The following is a 22,564-nucleotide window of genomic DNA, read 5'->3' as shown; positions in this document are numbered from 1 at the left end:
AAAGGCCAGAGGCAGTGTTGCAGAACTCTGCTAAAACCCAGAGGTGCAAGTGGGAAGCCACCAGCCGTGAAGACTGCTTTCCTGCATGGCCAAGGGCCACTAGATGTCCTCAGAATTCAGATTATGGCTCTGGATGGCAAAGCTGCTGCTCAACCTCTTGGTTTAGCTCGAAGAAATGACAACTTTGAATCACAGAATCATAGAATCATAGAATCAACCAGGCTGGAAGAGACCTCCAAGATCATCCACTCCAACCTAGCACCCAGCCCTATCCAATCAACTAGACCATGGCACTAAGTGCCTCATCCAGGCTTTTCTTGAACACCTCCAGGGATGGTGACTCCACCACCTCCCTGGGCAGCCCATTTCAATGCCAATCACTCTCTCTGCCAACAACTTCCTCCTAACATCCAGCCTAGACTTCCCCCAGCACAACTTGAGACTGTGTCCCCTTGTTCTATTGCTGCTTGCCTGGGAGAAGAGACCAACCCCCACCTGGCTACAGTGCCCCTTCAGGTAGTTGTAGACAGCAATGAGGTCAGCCCTGAGCCTCCTCTTCTCCAGGCTGCACACCCCCAGCTCCCTCAGCCTCTCCTCACAGGGTTTATGTTCCAGACCCCTCACCAGCTTTGTTGCCCTTCTCTGGACATGTTCCAGCACCTCAACATACTTCTTGAATTGAGGAGCCCAGAACTGGACACAGCACTCAAGGTGTGGCCTGAGCAGTGCTGAGTACAGGGGAAGAATAACCTCCCTTGTCCTACTGGCCACACTGTTTCTGATGCAGGCCAGGATGCCATTGGCTCTCTTGGCCACCTGGGCACACTGCTGCCTCATCTTCAGCTACTATCTATCAGTACCCCCAGGTCCCTTTCCTCCTGGCTGCTCTCAGCCACTCTGTCCCCAGCCTATAGCGCTGCTTGGGGTTGTTGTGGCCAAAGTGCAGAACCCTGCACTTGGCCTTGTTCAATCTCATCCCATTGGCCTCTGCCCACCCATCCAGCCTGTCCAGGTCCCTCTGCAGGGCTCTCCTACCTTCCAACAGATCAACACCTGCTCCTAGCTTGGTGTCATCTGCAAACTTATTGATGCTGGACTCAATCCCCTCACCCAGATCATCAATAAAGATATTGAACAGGACTGGGCCCAGTACTGATCCTTGGGGAACACCACTAGTGACTGGCTGCCAACTGGATGTGGCACCATTCACCACCACTCTCTGAGCTCTGCCATCCAACCAGTTCTTGATCCAGCACAGAGTGAATCTGTCCAAACCATGAGCTGCCAGCTTGGCTAGGAGCTTCTTGTGGCAGACAGTGTCAAAGGCTTTGCTGAAGTCCAGGTAGACTACATCCACAGCCTTCCCCACATTCACCAGGCAGGGAACCTGATCATAAAAGGAGATCAGGTTGGTGAGGCAGGACCTGCCCTTCCTAAACCCATGCTGGCTGGGCCTGATCCCTTGACCATCCTGTAGGTGCTTTGTGATGGCACCCAAGATGACCTGTGCCATGACCTTGCCTGGCACTGAGGTCAGGCTGACAGCTCTGCAGTTTTCTGGCTCCTCCTTACGACCCTTCTTGTGGATGGGTATCACATTGGCAGCTTCCAGTCTTCAGACTTAAAGCAAAACTGCTTCTCACAACAGTATGCTTCTTGGAGAGGGTGTCTGGAGCCAGCTATTAGATTATCAGTAGTGGACCCCTCACCTTGGAACGAAAGAACAGTTTGCCATCTAAATAGGGAAACTCCTTACCTCAGCTTTCCACTCCTACCAAGCACACCTGACAGGTGTCCATATGTTTGAAACCCATCTGGTGTAGTCTAGTGTGAGAACAAGCTGACTCTTCTCTGAGGATCAATTCTTTGGGGTTTATCAGATGACTCAAATTTCATTACCCAATTAGCTTTCTGTATCAAGAAACAACCATCTGCCAGCACATAAACGTTTTTCAAGTGTAAAGCCAAATGGTGTATCAGCTAATTTAAGTGAGTCTAAAACATGTTCATTGTGGACAGCGTGGAGAAGAATTGGCTGTATTTCTGTATGCTGCTTCTGAACATCCAGGCACGATTCACACCTGTAAGTGAGCTACAGGCTGTGGAAGCGAACTTAGAGCAATCTGTGCATAGAGTCAGTGAAGAGCAAAGCAGTTACATGTAAATTCCAGGTTTGTGTAAGTGCCTGCAAATTTTATGACTGTAAACAAAACCAGGCACAAGCATTAGTCTTCAACTTCAGAAATGAGCTGAGCGCTTGCTGTTACATAATGTGGGGCAGAGATCACTGAGCTCAGGCGAGAAGCAGCTTGTTTTTTGTTCTCAAAGGTATCATAGAATCAACCAGGTTGGAAGAGACCTCCAAGATCATCCAGGCCAACCTAGCACCCAGCCCTAGCCAGTCAACCAGACCATGGCACTAAGTGCCTCATCCAGGCTTTTCTTGAACACCTCCAGGGACAGTGCCTCCACCACCTCCCTGGGCAGCCCATTCCAATGCCAATCACTCTCTCTGGCAACAACTTCCTCCTAACATCCAGCCTAGACTTCCCCCAGCACAACTTGAGACTGTGTCCCCTTGTTCTATTGCTGGTGAAATAATGAACTATAAAAAGTAACTATTTCATGCATGTGGTGTTTTATTATTTCTAGCAGTAGTTGGAACATTTGCAAAATGCAACATTTTCAAAATAAGACCCAGTGGCCACCTTGAGTAATTTTTTCACTTTCACAGACATATATTTGCTGTGTGAAGAATTGACAGGCAAGAGAAACTGATTACCAGTGAGTAAAACAATGAAATTTGTCAATATGGTAAATGAGGCACTGTAAAGAAAAGGCTTTACTGAGACACATTACATAGAAAATTTGTTTATTTTTAGAAACTTAAGAACTAAAGAACCAAACTAATAGAAGTGGGATGGAATTGACTTACACCCAAATACTTTTGTTTTGCAATATTTGTTTTTTAAATATGAGATGACTCTGAACAATTTCTGTGATGTGGCTGTGAAACAGAACAAGAGAGATACAGGGAATGGATATGGACCTATTAGTTCCACAGACTAGACTCTATGTACAGTTCTGGTCACTTACAGCTTAGGAGAAAAAAACCTCAGGTTAACTTATTTGGAACAAATTGGGACCACAGCTACATAGAATCATAGAATCATAGAATCAACCAGGTTGGAAGAGACCTCCAAGATCACCCAGTCCAACCTAGCACCCAGCCCTATCCAATCAACTAGACCATGGCACTAAGTGCCTCATCCAGGCTTTTCTTGAAGACCCCCAGGGACGGTGCCTCCACCACCTCCCTGGGCAGCCCATTCCAATGCCAATCACTCTCTCTGTGAAGAACTTCTTCCTAATATCCAGCCTATACCTACCCTGGCACAACTTGAGACTGTGTCCCCTTGTTCTATTGCAGGTTGCCTGGCAGAAGAGGCCACCCCCCACCTGGCTACAATGCCCCTTCAGGTAGTAGTAGACAGTAATAAGATGACCCCTGATCTTATATGTGAGTAAGGGACACAGAGACTGTCTCATAAAGAATTGGCTTTTTGCTCAATGCAAGGGTGGTTGTCTTCTATAAACAGAGCAGGTTAGCATCAAAAGAGGGGAAATAATGCTGTGTAATCTCAAGCAAATGTTGGAATAAATGGCTGTAATGAGCACCAAGTATTCAAAAAAAGCATATCCATCACAGCAGTAAGTTTCTGGAATAGTCTTTCAAACAGAAAAATCTCATTTACTTCTCCCAGGTAGTCTAACCTATCATGTAATAGATCACACACACAGTATCACACACAGTATCATCAGGGTTGGAAGAGACCTCACAGATCATCAAGTCCAATCCCTTACCACAGAGCTCAAGGCTAGACCATGGCACCAAGTGCCACGTCCAACCTTGCCTTGAACAGCCCCAGGGACGGCGACTCCACCACCTCCCCGGGCAGCCCATTCCAGTGTCCAATGACTCTCTCAGTGAAGAACTTTCTCCTCACCTCCAGCCTAAATTTCCCCTGGCATAACTTGAGGCTGTGTCCTCTTGTTCTGGTGCTGGCCACCTGAGAGAAGAGAGCAACCTCCTCCTGGCCACAACCACCCCTCAGGTAGTTGTAGACAGCAATAAGGTCACTCCTCTGAGCCTCCTCTTCTCCAGGCTAAACAATCCCAGCTCCCTCAGCCTCTCCTCGTAGGGCTGTGCTCAAGGCCTCTCCCCAGCCTCATTGCCCTTCTCTGGACACACTCAAGCATCTCAATGTCCCTCCTAAACTGGGGGGCCCAGAACTGAACACAGGACTCAAGGTGTGGTCTAACCAGTGCAGAGTACAGGGGCAGAATGACCTCCCAGCTCCTGCTGACCACACCATTCCTGATGCAGGCCAGGATGCTACTGGCTCTCTTGGCCACCTGGGCATTATTGTTTCTGACAGGTGAGGCCTGGACTTCATGAATCAGTGTATGCTTTCCAAGCCAGTGTTTCAACTGAGTTAGGAAAGTCTGAAAACAGCGCAGAAGTATGAGAAGCAGATGTCCTATTTTACATTAATGATCTAATGCCTTCAAAATATTTTCTCTTAAAAAAAGCTACCAGAACCTCTGTTTATTTGAAAATCATGCTTGTAAGCATCTCAAGTAAACCTTCACTCTGATACTCACACTCTATTTCTGAAAGAACATAAGCAGCAGGACAGCAGTGGCCAGAAGGCTCCAGGCATATTAACCATATTCCATTTGTTCCAATGCCTATGTTATCTTGGCCCTCTTTTTTGTTAACACTTTTTTCAATAGAAAGAATAATGTCCACTTTGTAATAACTACATAAAAAGTGTCTCTATCCTCTCCATGACTTGAAAATGTTTTCAGAAAAGGATAGCCATCATTAGTGAAGATGCTGAGGGAAGGCCTTACTTGGAGGAATCAATGCCTTCTTTTATAAGGGGCACAGTGGACACTGGTTTGCCAGAATATCATGCAAAATCAAGGATTGAATAACCAAAGATTAAAAGATCACATGCTTTTTGCTTCCTTGAGGTCTTCAAGCAAAGCCTGGATGAGGCACTTGGTGCCATGGTCTAGTTGACTGGCTAGGGCTGGGGGATAGATTGGACTGGATGATCTTGGAGGTCTCTTCCTGCCTGGTTGATTCTATGATACCTTAGATGCTTGAGCGTGTCCAGAGAAGGGTGACGAGGCTGGTGAGAGGCCTTGAGCACAGCCCTACGAGGAGAGGCTGAGGGAGCTGGGATTGGTTAGCCTGGAGAAGAGGAGGCTCAGGGGTGACCTTATTGTTGTCTACAACTACCTGAGGGGTGGTTGTGGCCAGGAGGAGGCTGCTCTCTTCTCTCAGGTGGCCAGCACCAGAACGAGAGGACACAGCCTCAGGCTGCGCCAGGGGAGATTTAGGCTTGAGGTGAGGAGAAAGTTCTTCACTGAGAGAGTCATTGGACACTGGAATGGGCTGCCCGGGGAGGTGGTGGAGTCGCCGTCCCTGGAGCTGTTCAAGGCAAGGTTGGACGTGGCACTTGGTGCCATGGTCTAGCCTTGAGCTCTGTGGGAAAGGGTTGGACTTGATGATCTGTGAGGTCTCTTCCAACCCTGATGGTACTGTGATACTGTGATACTGATACTGTGATTCTATGATTCTATGATTCTAAGGTATCATATCCTGACATTACAGTTGAATTTTTCCCTTTAAGCACAACTGCTGCATAGTATTCAACAGCTGCACACTACACCCCAGAAAATGGTGTGCCTTGGTGAAAATGGAAATGATTACTGCAGTTTTAGTATGCAAGGACATGTTAGATATTCCTGTAAAACAACCCTATTTAGCAGTTAATAATATTATGGGATTGGAGGTTTGAAAACTGTGCTTACACTGCCCCTAGATGAAGCCTGAAGTTAAATGCCAATACTGAAATCATGTGCCATGAAGCACAGAGCTGAAAGAAAAATACCCTTGTCCTAATTGAGTTCTGGGTCTTACATTCATTTTGCTCCCTTTCTTGGCCATGCCAATGGATGTATTCCTTGAGATTGACAGAGAAGCCTTTTCTCAGTTCTGCAGAGATGGAAAAAAAATATGTCTGCAGTGTTTTCAGGCATGGAGGTCAGGGAACAACTGTATAGCACCCACTGGCAGTGACATGTCTATCACAAGCTCTACTTGTGCTGCTTTAGAAAGATGAAGCCAAAACTACTTTACCAATTTGTGCAGGACTAGATTCACATTCTCACTAGTTAAAATGATGAACAATGTTCCTCTTTCAGGCCTTGGGGGAGGCAGTTCAAGGAGACTCAAAACACTGTATTTCTTTACTATTTGAAAGGCTGAACTACAGCTGTATGAAACTAAGTACAAATAAAGCACAGAATAAAGTGAGAATGTGACAGTTTGTAAGACCATCCAGAATCCTACTAGGCATATATTCATCTGTGCTGTGTGTGTTCTGTGTGTCTGCCTTCCCATGTGGAGTTCTCAAATGCCAGCCCTGATATATGTCCCCAGCTAAGTCTTGGACATTGCTGTCAGTGGATGTGTTTCAGAATGACAGCGATAGTTGGATTTATAATGCAGATTAAAAGCTGCAGACGTGCAGTGTGTCCTTGCTTTTTTTCTCTGAATTGAGTCCTAATTGGAAGCCTCTGAATTCTGAACCACTTAGTTACCTGGTAAAGCCTTCACAGAAATGTATAGGCTCCAGAAAAGATAGGGAGTTCAGACATGTCTCTGATTTGAATCACTTCTGTCTATTCCAGGTGACACCTTTTAGCACATGGAGTGATTTTGGAGTGATTTTGTAAAGATGGGTAGTTCCTGGTGTTGCCCTATGTAAGGGCAACATCAGGTTAAGTTTTTGGGACCGGGTCCTTCTGTGTTACATAAACTGGAAGCACCTACAAGTTCATTTAGATTTCATCTGAAAAGCCTACATAATAGTTTCTAAGACACTTTTCCAATGTTTCTCTCTCAAACCCACTTTTTTTTCCAATGACTCTTTATAGTCCTTCCTTTGACTAGCAGTTAAGATGTGATGATGAACAGAGCAACTTCTCTCACCCATGGAGATGAACTTCTCAGTCTAAAAGACTTCAGTCATTTTGGTAAAATAAAAACCATGAAAACCCAGATTCTTGAAAATACTTTAGGCACTTCTCCATCCAAGTACTTAAGCACTTAAGTCCAGTTGATTTTACAGAACTGAGCCTGAAACTCTTTTTAAAACTCTCACCATCTAAACTTACATGAGAAGTCCAGACAAGAAGAAGAAAGCACCGTTATCCCTACTTACAGGTGGGGAACCAAGATAGAGAATGATCAAGTGTGTTGCTCAGGCTCATATTAGAAATGTAACAAAGGCTAAAACCAGATAATCTCCTCTATATTTTTCTTTCTTCTTTATGAATACATCTCCTTTTATGAATACATCTACTGCTTCAGTCTTCCCAATAAGACATTATTTAGCTAACGGCAACAATATTCCTTTATCAGCTTCACAGCTCATGTTAGAAATGTAACAAAGGCTAAAACCAGATCCTTCCCTAGTAGATTTTTCTTGCTCCTTTCATGAATACCACATCTACTGCTTTTGTCTTCCCAGTAAAACATTATTTAGCTAGCAGTAACAACCTACCAGCTTCACAGCTCCTGAATATTCTTTTTTCTTCCCTGGTGGTCTGTAGTTTAGCCAGAATTTCAGGATTATTACTTTTACAGCAGCCATTTGCAGACAAGAAAAACATAAGCTGTCAACAGTAACATTCTGAGTTTTGAAAATTAGCATTTACTTTAGAACTTGAAAATTCCTCCTGAAAGATGATGGAGGCTGATGTCAGCCAGATACACAGTCACGATCCTGCTGCAATAATTTAAAATATAACATGTAGCAGAATAATGAACTATAGAGTTCACTTTCCTACCTGAAGGATTCATCTGTGTGAAGAGGAGGTTTGTTCTTCTCTTTAATGAAGGCCAGATCACTTGATAATCTGAAAGAGAAAAAAGGAAAAAATCCAAGGTTAGTATCTTACTGGAAACATCACTATTCCTAAATCATAATCAACCCCAAGCAGTGCTACAGGCTGGGGACTAAGTGGCTGGAGAGCAGCCAGGCAGAAAGGGACCTGGGGGTACTGGTAGCTAGTAGCTGAAGATGAGCCAGTAGTGTGCCCAGATGGCCAAGAGAGCCAATGGCATCCTGGCCTGCATCAGGAACAGTGTGGCCAGTAGGACAAGGGAGGTTATTCTTCCCCTGTACTCAGCACTGGTCAGGCCACACCTTGAGTGCTGTGTCCAGTTCAGGGCCCCTCAATTCAAGAGAGATGTTGAGGTGCTGGAACATGTCCAGAGAAGGGCAACAAGGCTGATGAAAGGCCTGGAACACAGCCCTGTGAGGAGAGGCTGAGGGAGCTGGGGGTGTTTAGCCTGGAGAAGAGGAGGCTCAGGGGTGACCTCATTGCTGTCTACAACTACCTGAAGGGAGGCTGTAGCCAGGTGGGGCTGGTCTCTTCTGCCAGGCAACCAGCAACAGAACAAGGGGACACAGTCTCAAGTTGTGCTGGGGGAAGTATAGTCTGGATCTTAGGAGGAAGTTCTTGCCAGAGAGAGTGATTGGCATTGGAATGGGCTGCCCAGGAAGGTGGTGGAGTTGCTGTCTCTGGAGGTGTTGAAGCAAAGCCTGGCTGAGGCACTTAGTGCCATGGTCTAGTTGACTGGCTAGGGCTGGGTGATAGGTTGGACTGGATGATCTTGGAGGTCTCTTCCAACCTGGTTGATTCTATGATTCTATGATTCTATGAAAGCGGAAAAAAAAATCAACAAACCAAATAAAAATGCTCTTTGTATTAGGTGATTCAGACAGTGCCATTGTAACTCAATACACTTTAACATGGAGAGACATAGTGACTGTGCTATAACAGCTTGTTACGGTACATTTTATTTCTTTCGGTATAAGCGCAAAATTCTGCATCAAATTAGTATGCAATAGACTGTGGTAGACTATGCAGTTAAAGGCTAATTCACACAAGAGTCCTGCAACAGGATCAGACAAATGGTGGTGGGGTTGGAATAGGAACTCTAGTGGACTGATGAGTGAAAACGGGGTGCAGGGAGTTGGCTACACCTCATACTACCAAAGCACAGTCACACCGTTGTCCCTTGCATAGAACCCACCAGTAGGAGCCAACAAAACAGATCCCCTGCCCACTACGGCAGAAGACACCAAGCTAGGAGCAGGTGTTGATCTGTTGGAAGGTAGGAGAGCCCTGCAGAGGGACCTGGACAGGCTGGATGGGTGGGCAGAGGCCAATGGGATGAGACTGAACAAGGCCAAGTGCAGGGTTCTGCACTTTGGCCACAACAACTCCAAGCAACATTACAGGCTGGGGACAGAGTGGCTGGAGAGCAGCCAGGAGGAAAGGGACCTGGGGGTACTGATAGATAATAGGCTGAAGATGAGCCAGCAGTGTGCCCTGGTGGCCAAGAGAGCCAATAGCATCCTGGCTTGCATCAGGAACAGTGTGGCCAGTAGGACAAGGGAGGTTATTCTTCCCCTGTACTCAGCACTGGTCAGACCACACCTTCAGTACTGTGTCCAGTTCTGGGCCCCTCAATTCAAGAGAGATGTTGAGGTGCTGGAACATGTCCAGAGAAGGGCAACAAAGCTGGTGAGGGGCCTGGAGCACAAATCCTATGAGGAGAGGTTGAGGGAGCTGGGGGTGTTTAGCCTGGAGAAGAGGAGGCTCAGGGGTGATCTTATTACTGTCTACAACTACCTGAAGGGACATTGTAGCCAGGTGGGGGGTGGCCTCTTCTCCCAGGTAACCAGCAATAGAACAAGGGGACACAGTCTCAAGTTGTGCCAGGGTAGGTCTAGGCTGGATGTTAGGAAGAAGTTCTTCCCAGAGAGAGTGATTGGCATTGGAATGGGCTGCCCAGGGAGGTGGTGGAGTCACCATCCCTGGAGGTGTTCAAGAAAAGCCTGGATGAGGCACTTAGTGCCATGGTCTAGTTGATTGGTTAGGGCTGGGTGCTAGGTTGGACTGGATGATCTTGGAGGTCTCTTTCAACCTGGTTGATTCTATGATTCTATGATTCTATGATTCTATGATTCTATGTCTTATAGACTGACTCCTTGTTAAGGGGTACCTGGGGGAAGGAGTTTTGGAAGGAAAGGAAGGGATCAAAGTGGATTAGAGAGAAACAAGCATTTGAAAACAAGATGAAAAAAGGAATAAAAGGCTTAGTTAAATGTACACTGGTGGCTTATGTGACTGAGATGTGTGCCTGACCACCAGTCTACCCTGCATTCTCATTAAGATTATTTCTAACTTTCTTACCTCTGGGTGTGCTCTGTTCTGAGTGGGTACATTTGGATGATAGTGAGCTTTCAGATGGATTAGCCAGTGGAGAATGGGATCGAAGACCTCCAGGCTCACATGCAACTCCCTCACAGCAGGGGAGACCAGAGGATCTGGGGCCATATTCTGGGTTGACTGAACTTCTAAGACCAACTACTAGAGTAGTCCTCATTATTTTGTGCAAATACACACATAGACGTGTGAATGTGCACCTTACATCATTGTTGATGTGTGTAACCTCTCTATGAGTTTGTTGTGCCCACCTATCAGAAGCAGGTGCTTAGCTTTGCTGGCAAAACCTGAGTATATGCACCTACAGCAGCCTCACATCTCTGATGCTACATGACTCAGGTGCCTCTAGCAGACTGAAATGTCTCATCAGAAAAAGCCAAAATGTTTAACTAATTGTTCTTTGTCACGTAATCTAAACACATTATGCTGTGAAGAAGTAATTTAGATGAGCTTCAGTGAGCAACTTATCTGCCAGAGCAAGACACACTGTTTATACATTAAAGTGCTAACTTTGAAACCTTCAACTTCATTGTACTGTTTCTTACAAAACCTTCTTGCTTTAAACAATTTGAGATACAGTAGAATATTTGTACAACTAACAGTGTTAGTGATCTGTGTCGCCTGGAGACCAGGTGGGGAGCCACATAATTTGGTTTCCAGGGTATTCAGTTGTTTGGCTTAACTTCAGTGAAGGTAATGAGAACTATAAAAATACTATGAAATTATTTGGCATTAAGCTATTACAGAGGATTGGATTTAATTGAGAACAATAAAAGGTTTCTTTTTTTAGGTGTGTATATAAAATGGCATCGATAATTTACAACTGAATATGGAGGATAACTTACAACTAAATAGGGAGGTTGTAGCCAGGTGGGGGTTGGTCTCTTCTACTAGGCAACCAGCAACAGAACAAGGGGACACAGGACACAGTCTCAAGTTGTGCTGGGGGAGGTCTAGGCTCAATGTTAGGAGGAAGTTCTTGCCAGAGAGAGTGATTGGCATTGGAATGGGCTGCTCAGGGAGGTGGTGGATTTGCTATCCCTGGAAGTGTTCAAGATAAACCTGGATGAGGCACTTAGTGCCATGGTCTAGTTGACTGTATAGGCCTGGGTGATAGGTTGGACTGGATGATCTTGGAGAACTCTTCCAACCTGGTTGATGCAGTGAGGTTACCCAACCATGGCATAAGGTAAAATGTAGTATAAAGAAGGAGCTCAGTAAGAGCTCTGTTTTAGAGAGGGCAGATATATGCTTTATCCCAATGTGCATGCTGGGAACACTACCTGACTCAAGATCAGCCAAATAAAAGAGTTTCTTCAAAAGACAAACCATCTTCACAGAAATCAAAGGATCACAGAAACATTCAGGTTGGAAAAGGCCCTCAGGATCACCAAATCCAACTGATATCCCTACTCTGCAACGTTCACCTTAAATCATATCCCCAAGCACCACATCCAAATGACTTTTAAACACATCCAGGGCTGCTGACTTGACCACCTTCCTGGGCAGCCCATTCCAATGCCTGACCACTCTTCCTGGGAAACAGTGTTTCCTAATGTCCAGTCTAAACCTACCCAGTTGCAGCTTGAGGCCATTCCTTCTTGTTCTATCACTAATTACCTGTGAGAAGAGACCAGCACCAATCTCTCCACAATGTCTTTCAGATAATTGTAGAGAGTGATGAGGTCTCCCCTCAGCCTCCTCTTCTCCAAACTAACCATCCTCAGCTCCTTCAGTCGCTCTTCATAAGATTTATTCTCCATCCCCTTCCCCAGCTTTGTTGCCCTCCTCCGCACTCGCTGCAGCACCTCCATATCACTCTTGTAATGAGGTGCCTAAAATTGAACACAGTACTTGAGGTGTGGCCTCACCAGGGCAGAGTCCAATCACCTCCCTACTCCTGCTGCACACAGCATTTCTAATCCAAGCCAGGATGCCATTTGTTTTCTTTGGTGCCTGGGCACACTGCTTATATTGAGTTGTTGGTCTCCTACAACCCACAGGTCCTTTTCTGCTAGGCTGCTTTCCAGCCACACTGCCCCAAGCCTGTAGCATAGCTTGGGGTTGTTGTGGCCCAAGTACAGGACCAGGCATTTGGTATTCTTGAAGCTCATCCCATTAACATTGGCCCATCCATCCAATCTATCCAGGTCCCTCTGTAGAGCCTCCCTACCATCCTGCAGACCAACACTGCCTCCCAACTTGGTGTCGTCTGTGAACTTACTGATGACACTCTATGTCTTCACCAGGGTCATCTTGTAGACCTAGAACACTTCATGGGGACATTTTAAAACTTATCCAATTGTTTCACATTTAATAAGAATCCTTGTTCTAAGAGAAATATGTGGTTGTGATTACTTAAGGAAAACAAACTTTCCTCTACTTTGTCTGCTTTCTACTTCATGTCCAATGAAGAGTCACAAAGGTGATGAAGAAGAGCATCTCCCTTATGAGGAAAGGCTGAGGGAGATGGGTCTCTTTAGCTTGGAGAAGACAAGACTGAGAGATGACCTCATTAATGTTTATAAATATGTGAAGGGTGAGTGTTGGGAGGACAAAGCCAGGCTTTGTCCAATGGCAAGACAAAGAGCAAGAGGTGCAGGCTGGGGCATAAGTGTATCCTGGTAGGGCATAAATCCTGCCAGGTAGGTTTAACCCTGTCTCTCCTTCTCCTATATACTGGGGTCCAGGAGTGAGTAGATTGAGCAAACAATAAGGGTTTGGCCCCAGCAAAGCCTTGAGGGCTTAGCACCTCGTGTCAGGTTTCTTGTGCTGCCCTCACCGTGTCTGCATAGTCAGAGGCAGGAAGCTTTGCATTCACTGGCCAAAACAATGGTGCTAGTGCCTATTGCCCAGTTTGATTTCGAAGCCAGGTCTATAAAGGGGGATGGTTTGAAAACCACACCCTTCTGCAGCTGCCTGTCTACAATCAGCCTTTCCACACCATGCCTTTGTTTGCGCGGAGCACCTCCGCCTTTGTGGCTCGTCAACAGGCAGCCACCTGTATGCAGCTAACACTAGCGGCTTAGTGGCATCTCCTTCCTCCTCTGCCTGAAGCATTTGTACTTTACCCTGGTCAAAAGCATCTTTCATACAGGAGACTTACTTAGGGACCAAAGGCATCATGAGTATATGCCAGGACTGAGTAGACACGAGTTAGAATTTTCCTGTTCTTCCTAGAATCATAGAATCAACCAGGTTGGAAGAGACCTCCAAGCTCATCCAGTCCAACCTGGCACCCAGCCCTAGCCAGTCAACTAGACCATGGCACTAAGTGCCTCAGCCAGGCTCTCCTTGAACACCTCCAGGGATGGCAACTCCACCACCTCCCTGGGCAGCCCATTCCAATGCCAAACACTCTCTCTGGCAAGAACTTCCTCCCAACATCCAGCCTATACTTTCCCCAGCACAACTTGAGACTGTGTCCCCTTGTTCTGTTGCTGGTTGCCTGGCAGAAGAGGCCACCCCCCACCTGGCTACAGCCTCCCTTCAGGTAGTTGAAGACAGCAATGAAGTCATCCCTGAGCCTCCTCTTCTCCAGGCTAAACAACACCAGCTCCCTCAGCCTCTCCTTACAGGATCCTGTGTTCCAGGTCTCTCATCAGCTTTGTTGCCCTTCTCTGGACACGTTCCAGCACCTCAACATCTCTCTTGAATTGAGGGGCCCAGAACTGGACACAGCACTCAAGGTGTGGCCTGACCAGTGCTGAGGACAGGGGAAGAATAACCTCCCTTGTCCTACTGGCCACACTGTTCCTGATGCAGGCCAGGATGCCACTGGCTCTCTTGGCCACATGGGCACACTGCTGGCTCATCTTCAGCCTACTATCTATCAGTACCCCCAGGTCCCTTTCCTCCTGGCTGCTCTCCAGCCACTCAGTCCCCAGCCTGTAGCGCTGCTTGGAGTTGTTGTGGCCAAAGTGTAGAACCCTGCACTTGGCCTTGTTCGATCTCATCCCATTGGCCTCTGCCCACCCATCCAGCCTGTCCAGGTCCCTCTGCAGGGCTCTCCTACCTTCCAACAGATCCACACCTGCTCCTAGTTGGTGTCATCTGCAAATTTACTGATTCTGGACTCAATGCCCTCATCCAGGTCATCAATAAAGATATTGAACAGGACTGGGCCCAGCACTGATCCTTGGGGAACACCACTGGAGACAGCTGCCAACTGGATGTGGCACCATTCACCACCACTCTCTGGGCTCTGCCATCCAGCCACTTCTTGATCCAGCACAGAGTGAATCTGTCCAAGCCATGAGCTGCCAGCTTGGCTAGGAGCTTCTTGTGGCAGACAGTGTCAAAGGCTTTGCTGCAGTCCAAGTAGACTACATCCACAGCCTGCCCCACATTCACCAGGCAGGGAACCTGATCATAAAAGGAGATCAGGTTGGTGAGACAGGTCCTGCCCTTCCTGAACCCATGCTGGCTGGGCCTGATCCCTTGACCATCCTGTAGGTGCTTTGTGATGGCACCCAAGATGACCTGTGCCATGACTTTGCCTGGCACCGAGGTCAGGCTCACAGCTCTGTAGTTTTCTGGCTCCTCCTTACGACCCTTCTTGTGGATGTGTATCACATTGAACAGCTTGCTTCCAACATGTGTTTTTTTTACAAAGCTACAGTAATGCCATAAACATTGGCTTGTTCTCAACAGTGCTGGGAAAGGCTCACTCCCTGCATTAACTAGGAAAATGACTCTCACCACATTATTTCTAGATGAAATAATAATTATTCAAATAATATTTACTGTGATAATCCCGAGAGCAAAGATTGCATCCCACTTTGGCATAGTACAAAGAATCATTTCTGCTCTTAAGGACCGAATATGTAAATAACTAATTAACAACATGTTGTGGGGAAATGGATATAAAAAGCAGGTCAAAACTTGAGTATTTTTAGGTTTAAACTAAGGATTATTTTTTATTGGAATTTATTTTCAAGCTACCTCACACACTGGAAACTGCCTATGAAGAATCAGTTTGAGAACATTCACTTCAGCATGTCATTTCAGGTCATCACAAATTAATTTTCAACCACTGCCACTACACCCTGGAGGTACCACAGTATCACAGTATCACAGTATCATCAGGGTTGGAAGAGACCTCACAGATCAGCAAGTCCAACCCTGTACCACAGAGCTCAAGGCCAGACCATGGCACCAAGTGCCACGTCCAATCCTGCCTTGAACAGCTCCAGGGACAGTGACTCCACCACCTCCCCGGGCAGCCCATTCCAGTGTCCAATGACTCTCTCAGTGAAGAACTTTCTCCTCACCTCTATCCTAAATTCCCCCTGGTGCAGCCTGAGGCTGTGTCCTCTTGTTCTGGTGCTGGCCACCTGAGAGAAGAGAGCAACCTCCCCCTGGCCACAACCACCCCTCAGGTAGTTGTAGACAGCAATAAGGTCACTTCAATGAGCAAAGCAGTGGCACAAAATGTCTTACTATCTTCACATCTCTTGGGGAAGATGGTGAGACAGTTTAATTGCAGAGACACTAAAATGACAAAAGCTTTACAAGAAGGAAGAGAACAGGACTTTGAAGCTAGTAAAGGGGACACAGTAATAGAAAAAAAATGTGAAAGGTTTAAGGAGTAGATCCACAGGGAGAAAGGACACAGAAAAGGGAAAGATAATGGGTCAGATAAAGTTGTCATTTTCAGTGTATTCTAGTATCACCTTTGAGCATCAAAGGTTCATAGAATCAGGGTTGGAAGGGACCACAAGGATCATCTAGTTCCAACCCTCTTGTTGTGGGCAGGGACACCCTACTGTCCTGGAGTCCTGTATACCCCTAAATTCCTCTCCCTCTGTGGCTTGAATGGGAGAGGAAAAGCCACAAGCCACCTGTTCCCGCCCTTCCCCCCCCTTGCCCTGCAGGCGTGAAGGGGGAGAGCAAAGGGTCCTTTCTGCACGAGGGGTGCCTGTGCAGTGCCCGTGCTGGAATCGGGCTGGGATTGGCTGTGGTCTTTGCGCCTAGGAAGTGGCAACTCTGCTCTTTGTCTAGAGAGGGTATAAATATTGGGGCACTTCCCGCTCTTGGGGTCCCTGCCTTGTATTCATTCCCACCTTGGAGTTTGTTCCTGACTGAGCGTTCATGCCTGCCTGAGAGTTCTCCCCCCTCTCGCCTGGCCTGGATACAGAAAAGCCCAATGCTCCAAAGGACTGCTACAGCCATTGCTGTCCTTTGTGCGAAGCTTAACGACTCTTAACAACTCTTCTACGGCATCAGAAGAGAGCGAGGGGGACAGGCTGCAGGACGAAGTCAGCCTGACCGTGAGTTAGTTTGGCTCAGCTCAGCTTTATTAGTAAGAAAAATGCTATTCATTAATAGCTAAAGCCTTTTCCAACTTCTGACTTCCAAAACAGTCAGATTATTGATGGCATCCTGTAGATCTTCTCAAGGGAACTGAATCTGGTAATTAAAACTAAATTAATTTCTGTATATAATTTTGGGGGCAGGCTTTTGGGAAAATAAAATAACTCTATTTTTGTATAAAATTCCTGACTCGGCCACATTAATTCCCTACCTCCACAACACCTACCCTAGATCATCCATTGATGGATGGTTCATCCATTGAATGACATCCTCAAATAGCCTTTTCTTGGTGGACACAGGTGATGGAGTTGGGTGAAGCAGAAGCATCTTTTGGATCCCAGTGCCTCAAGCATAAGTAGGACAATGCTGAAGAAAGCTGAGACCCCACGTACCAGTTTAACACAGCCTGCTCTCACAAGGAAGTCCCCCACCTTCCCCCCTGCAAAGATCAGAAGGGAAAGTAACACCGAAAGCCCTGGGTTGACATAGTGTTGCGGAGAGCAGGAATTAATTCGTGGCCGAGTTGGGAATTTATCAAAAATAGTTATTTTTTATTTTCCCAAAAACCTGCCCCCACAACTATATATACAAAGATTAATTTAGTTTAATAAGCAGATTCAGTTGCATGAGAATTAACCTACAGGGATACTATCAATAATCTGACTATTTTGGAAGTCAGAAGTTGGAAAAGGCATCGGCTATTAATTAATAGTGGTTTCTTACTAAATTAAGCTAAGCCAAAAAACTCACTCAGGCTGACTGTGATACTCATGCGGTCTCTTCCTCTTCCTTTCAACGGCTGCAGGTGAATCGTTAAGGGTCGTTAAGGGTCATTAGGGACACAAAGGTGTCAATAGGAAAGCAAATCCTTGGTCTCTCTGCAGTCCAGGCACAGGGGAGTGTGTGAGCTCAGGCAGACACATATGTCCAGGCACAGGCAAACTCCAAAGCAGGAACCCCAAAGGCAGGAAGACCCCCAATAGTTATAACCTTCGCTAGACAAAGGGCAGAGTTACCACACCTTAGGCGCGAAAGCGCACGGCCAATCCCAGCCTGGCTCCAGCGCGGGAACTCACGGGGCAGCCCTCCCCCCCTTCATGGGGCAGCCCTCCCCCCTTCACGGCTGCAGGGCAGGTGAGGGGGGAGGGAAACCAGGCGGCTTTTCCCCCCGAAGTCTGGACAGGAGAGGAATTTAGGGGTACAGGACTCCAGGACACATAGACATAAGGAGTCTAATGAGGTGATATGAGGTACAATTACCTCTTGTAGGTTTGGGAAGCATGCAGTTAAAAATCCTCTAGGGACTGGAGGAGTCCAGGGGGTTGACACAGGAAAGTGTAAAATTGTTATTCAATCCCATAGTTCTGCTATCTCTCTACAAGCTGGCAGCAAGGCCAAATCAGGATCCTTTTCTCTCCCTCCTGCTTGCTGTGTCTGGCAGGAGTTACTTCCTTAGGTAAACATGTAAGGAGCGGGCCTGGTTATGTCAGCGGAGGTTTGTGCCTCTTGTTTGTGCCTATGGGTGGCAGAGGTGCTGAGGGGGGAGGAGAGGAGCACTGGGGATTGGGGAAGGCTCAAGGGGGTATCCTGCATGTGCTCTGTAATTCCTCTGTATCTTTCTTTTCAAATATAATTCTGTGTTTCTGTCCAGTTCACTTAAGAGCATCTCATTCTGGCTGCTCTTTAAAAACCCACATCGTTACCATAGCCTGCTCCGCAGAAAAAGCAAAGGCAGAAGCAGCGCTAGAAGCCAACGAGAAAATGACCCCACACACCCTGCAAGGCTTCCCAATGGGAAAGACCAAACTGCACAGACTGGAACCTGGAAGCTGCAACAGGAAACAGAAGCCTCTGCTGTTAGGATCTGAACTCCAAGCCTCATGACACCTGGCTGCAGCCAGCACTTTCATTGTGCAGCTGGCATGACAGCAGCAGAGTGTTCAAGGCTTCTCTGCAGATTCAAGCAGCTAAACCCGTGACACCTAGCACAGGCTGTCTGTTCCCTTTCACTGAGACAGCCTGCTTTGGCTCAGTCTGTGTCTGCAGTCTCTCTTTAAATATTTATCACTGTTTTATGACTGTAACAAAAAGAACCTGGTTGCAGGGGAATGAATCATAGAATCATTTCGTCTGGGAAAGAGAAGGCTGAGAGAAGATTTAATAAATGTTCATAAATATCTCAGGGATGGGTGTCAGGAGGGAGGGACAGGCTCTGCTCACTTGCTCCCTGGGATAGGACAAGGAGCAATGGGTGTAAGCTTCAGCACAGGAGGTTCCACCTCAACACAAGGGGGAGCTTCTTTACTGTAGAGGTCACAGAGGACTGGAACAGGCTCCCCAGAGAGGTTGCAGAATCTCCTTCTCTGGAGACTTGCAAGGCCTGTCTGGATGCATTCCTCTGTGACCCAAGCTAGATTGTGTGGTTGTGCTCTGGCAGGGGGGTTGGACTTGATGCTCTCTTTGCGTCCCTTCCAACCCCTGACATCCTGTGATCCTGTGTGATCACAGAATCATAGAACCAAGCAGTTTGGAAGAGACCTCCAAGTCCAGTCCAACCTATCACCCAGCCCTATCCAGTCAACTGGACCATGGCACTAAGTGCCTCAGCCAGGCTTTGCTTGAACACATCCAGAGACAGCAACTCCACCACCTCCCTGGGCAGCCCATTCCAATGCCTATCACTCTCTCTGGCAAGAACTGCCTCGAATGTCAAGCCTATAGCTCCCCTGGCACAACTTGAGACTGTGTCCCCTTGTTCTGTTGCTGGTTGCCTGGCAGAAGAGGCCACCCCCCACCTGGCTACAGCCTCCCTTCAGGTAGTTGTAGACAGCAATGAGGTCAGCCCTGAGCCTCCTCTTCTCCAGGCTAAACAACCCCAGCTCCCTCAGCCTCTCCTCACAGGGCTGTGTTCCAGACCTTCCACCAGCTCTGTTACCCTTCTCTGGACACCTTCCAGCACCTCAACATCTCTCTTGAATTGAGGGGCCCAGAATTGGACACAGTACTCAAGGTGTGGCCTGACCAGTGCTGAGTACAGGGGAAGAATAACCTCCCTTGTCCTGCTGGCCACACTGTTCCTGATGCAAGCCAGGATGCTATTGGCTCTCTTGGCCACCTGGGCACACTGCTGGCTCATCTTCAGCTTACTATCTATCAGTACCCCCAGGTCCCTTTCCTCCTGGCTGCTCTCCAGCCACTCTGTCCCCAGCCTGTAGTGCTGCTTGGGGTTGTTGTGGCCAAAGTGTAGAACCCTGCACTTGGCCTTGTTCAATCTCATCCCATTGGCCTCTGCCCACCCATCCAGCCTGTCCAGGTCCCTCTGCAGGGCTCTCCTACCCTCCAACAGATCAACACCTGCTCCTAGCTTGGTGTCATCTGCAAACTTACTGATGCTGGACTCAATCCCCTCATCCAGATCATCAATAAAAAAAATCCTGTGATCCTGTGATCATAGAATCATCAGGGTTGGAAGGTTCCTCAAGGATCACCCAGTTCCAACCCCTCTGCCATGGGCAGGGACACCTCACACTAGATCAGGTTGCTCAGAGCCACATCCAACATGGCCTTAAAAACATCCAGGGATGAGGCTTGCACCACCTCCCTAGGCAACCTGTTCCAATGTCTCAATACCCTCATGGTGAAGACCTTCCTAACATCCAATCTGAATCTACCCACTTGTAGTTTTGCTCCATACCCCCTAGTCCTACCACTACCAGACATCCTAAAAAGTCCCTCACCAGCTTTCTTGTAGGCCTCCTTCAGATAATGGAAGGATACATACAATAAGGCACTCCAGTATGTTCTTGTACAGAGCATATCAGAGTCAGGTAATAATGTATGCTCAGCATGAATTGCAATATGAATGAAAGCAGAAAAAAAACCCTGTTGAACAGATAATCATTTGCTGTTCTGGTATTTTCTTTTTCAGGAGATCTGCAGTATGAGGTACTGAAAGTATCTGTTCCTTTGTCTCTTTTTTCCCCTGAGTACATTGTACACTTACACTTGAATTGCTTGTGACTGTAGAGTTCTCTGTAGAAGAACACGACCACCAAAACTTACTACTCCAATCAAACTGACATAAACACTCAATGTCCTACTATTTGTGAACATGAACATTTCTCAAGCACATTCCCTGAGATCCAGCATTGTTGAGAGAAGAGCTTTGTGGATGGTTGTATCCTAAATGCTACTACATACAGAACAATTGGCACACTGGTGAGCTAGAGGAATGAAGCAATGTTATCTTGGCCATCTAAAACTGAGGGGGAATATATCTTCTTAAAGTCAGTTAAGAGAAATTGTTGACAGCAGTGTGAATTATGACAATAAATATGACAGCAATGTGAAAAATGACAGCAACATTTAATGTTCAACCTTCACTTTTCTGGTCTTAAATATTTTTTTTCCTTAGAATCATAGAATCATAGAATCAATCAGGTTGGAAGAGACCTCCAAGATCATCCAGTCCAACCTAGCACCCAGCCCTAGCCAGTCAACCAGACCATGGCACTAAGTGCCTCATCCAGTCTTTGTTTGAAGACCCCCAGGGACGGTGCCTCCACCACCTCCCTGGGCAGCCCATTCCAATGGGAAATCACTCTCTCTGTGAAGAACCTCGTCCTAATATCCAGCCTATACCTACCCTGGCACAACTTGAGACTGTGTCCCCTTGTTCTGTTGCTGCTTGTCTGGGAGACAATATTTTTTTTTCCTTGTGGACACACACACAAACATATGACACTTCTCACCTAAAGCATTATATTCCATTTAATAGAGAAGTATTGGGATTGCAGAGAATCACAGGATCACAGGATATTAGAGGTTGGAAGGGACCCAAGGAGATCACTGAGTCCAACCCTCCCCCCCCCCCAGCCCCGCCAGAGCAGGACCACACAATCTAGCTTGGATCACAGATGAACACAACCAGACAGGCCTTGAAAGTCTCCAGGGAAGGAGACTCCACAACTTCTCTGGGAAGCCTGTTCCAGTGCTCTGTGACCCTTACAGTAAAGAAGTTCCCCTTGTGTTGCAGCACAGGAGATGGAACCTCTTGTGCTGCAACTTATACCAATTGCTCCTTGTCCTGTCCCAGGAAGCAAGTGAGCAGAGCCTGACCCCCTGTTCCTGACCAGATGTTTATTAACATTTATTACATCCCCTCTCAGTCTTCTCTTCTCTGGACTAAAAAGCCCCAGGAACCTCAGCCTCTCCTCATAAGCCATGCCCTGCTGTCCCCTAATCATCCTCATAGCTCTCTGCTGAATCATTTCCCGCAGATCTCTGTCCCTCTTAAACTGGGGAGCCCAACAATTAATGCATTAATTTGTATTCAAGATGGGGATTTAAATGTATTCAAGATGAGGTCTTGCCAGGGCAGAGTAGAGGGGGAGGAGAACCTCCCTTGATCTACTGGACACACTCTTCTTAAAACACCCCACTCTTCTTAAAACACTGTCCTTCTTGGCCACAAGGGCACATTGCTGTGCCATGGTTAAGTTGTTATCCACCAGCACTCCTAGGTCCCTCTCCACAGGGCTGCTCTCCAGCAGATCACCTCCCAGCCTGTACTGGTGCAGTTTGTTATTCCTCCGCAGATGCAGGACTCTGCACTTGTCCTTGTTGAACTTCATCTGGTTCCTCTGTGCCCAGCGCTCAGTCTGTCCAGGTCTCTCTGGATGGCCACACAGCCTTCAGCTGTATCAGCCAAGCCTCCCAGTTTGGTGTCATCAGCAAGCTTGCTGAGCAGACTCTGTCTGTCACCTCATCAATGTCATTGATGGAGATGTTGAACAGGACTGGACCCACCACTGATCCCTGGGGGACTCCACTGGTTACAGCTCTCCAGCTGGACCTAGCACCACAGAAT

This window comes from Pogoniulus pusillus, chromosome Z (assembly GCF_015220805.1).
Source record: "Pogoniulus pusillus isolate bPogPus1 chromosome Z, bPogPus1.pri, whole genome shotgun sequence".
Classification (NCBI taxonomy): domain Eukaryota; kingdom Metazoa; phylum Chordata; class Aves; order Piciformes; family Lybiidae; genus Pogoniulus; species Pogoniulus pusillus.
The sequence above is the reverse complement of the archived record's forward strand: the minus strand, read 5'-3'. Positions refer to the sequence as shown.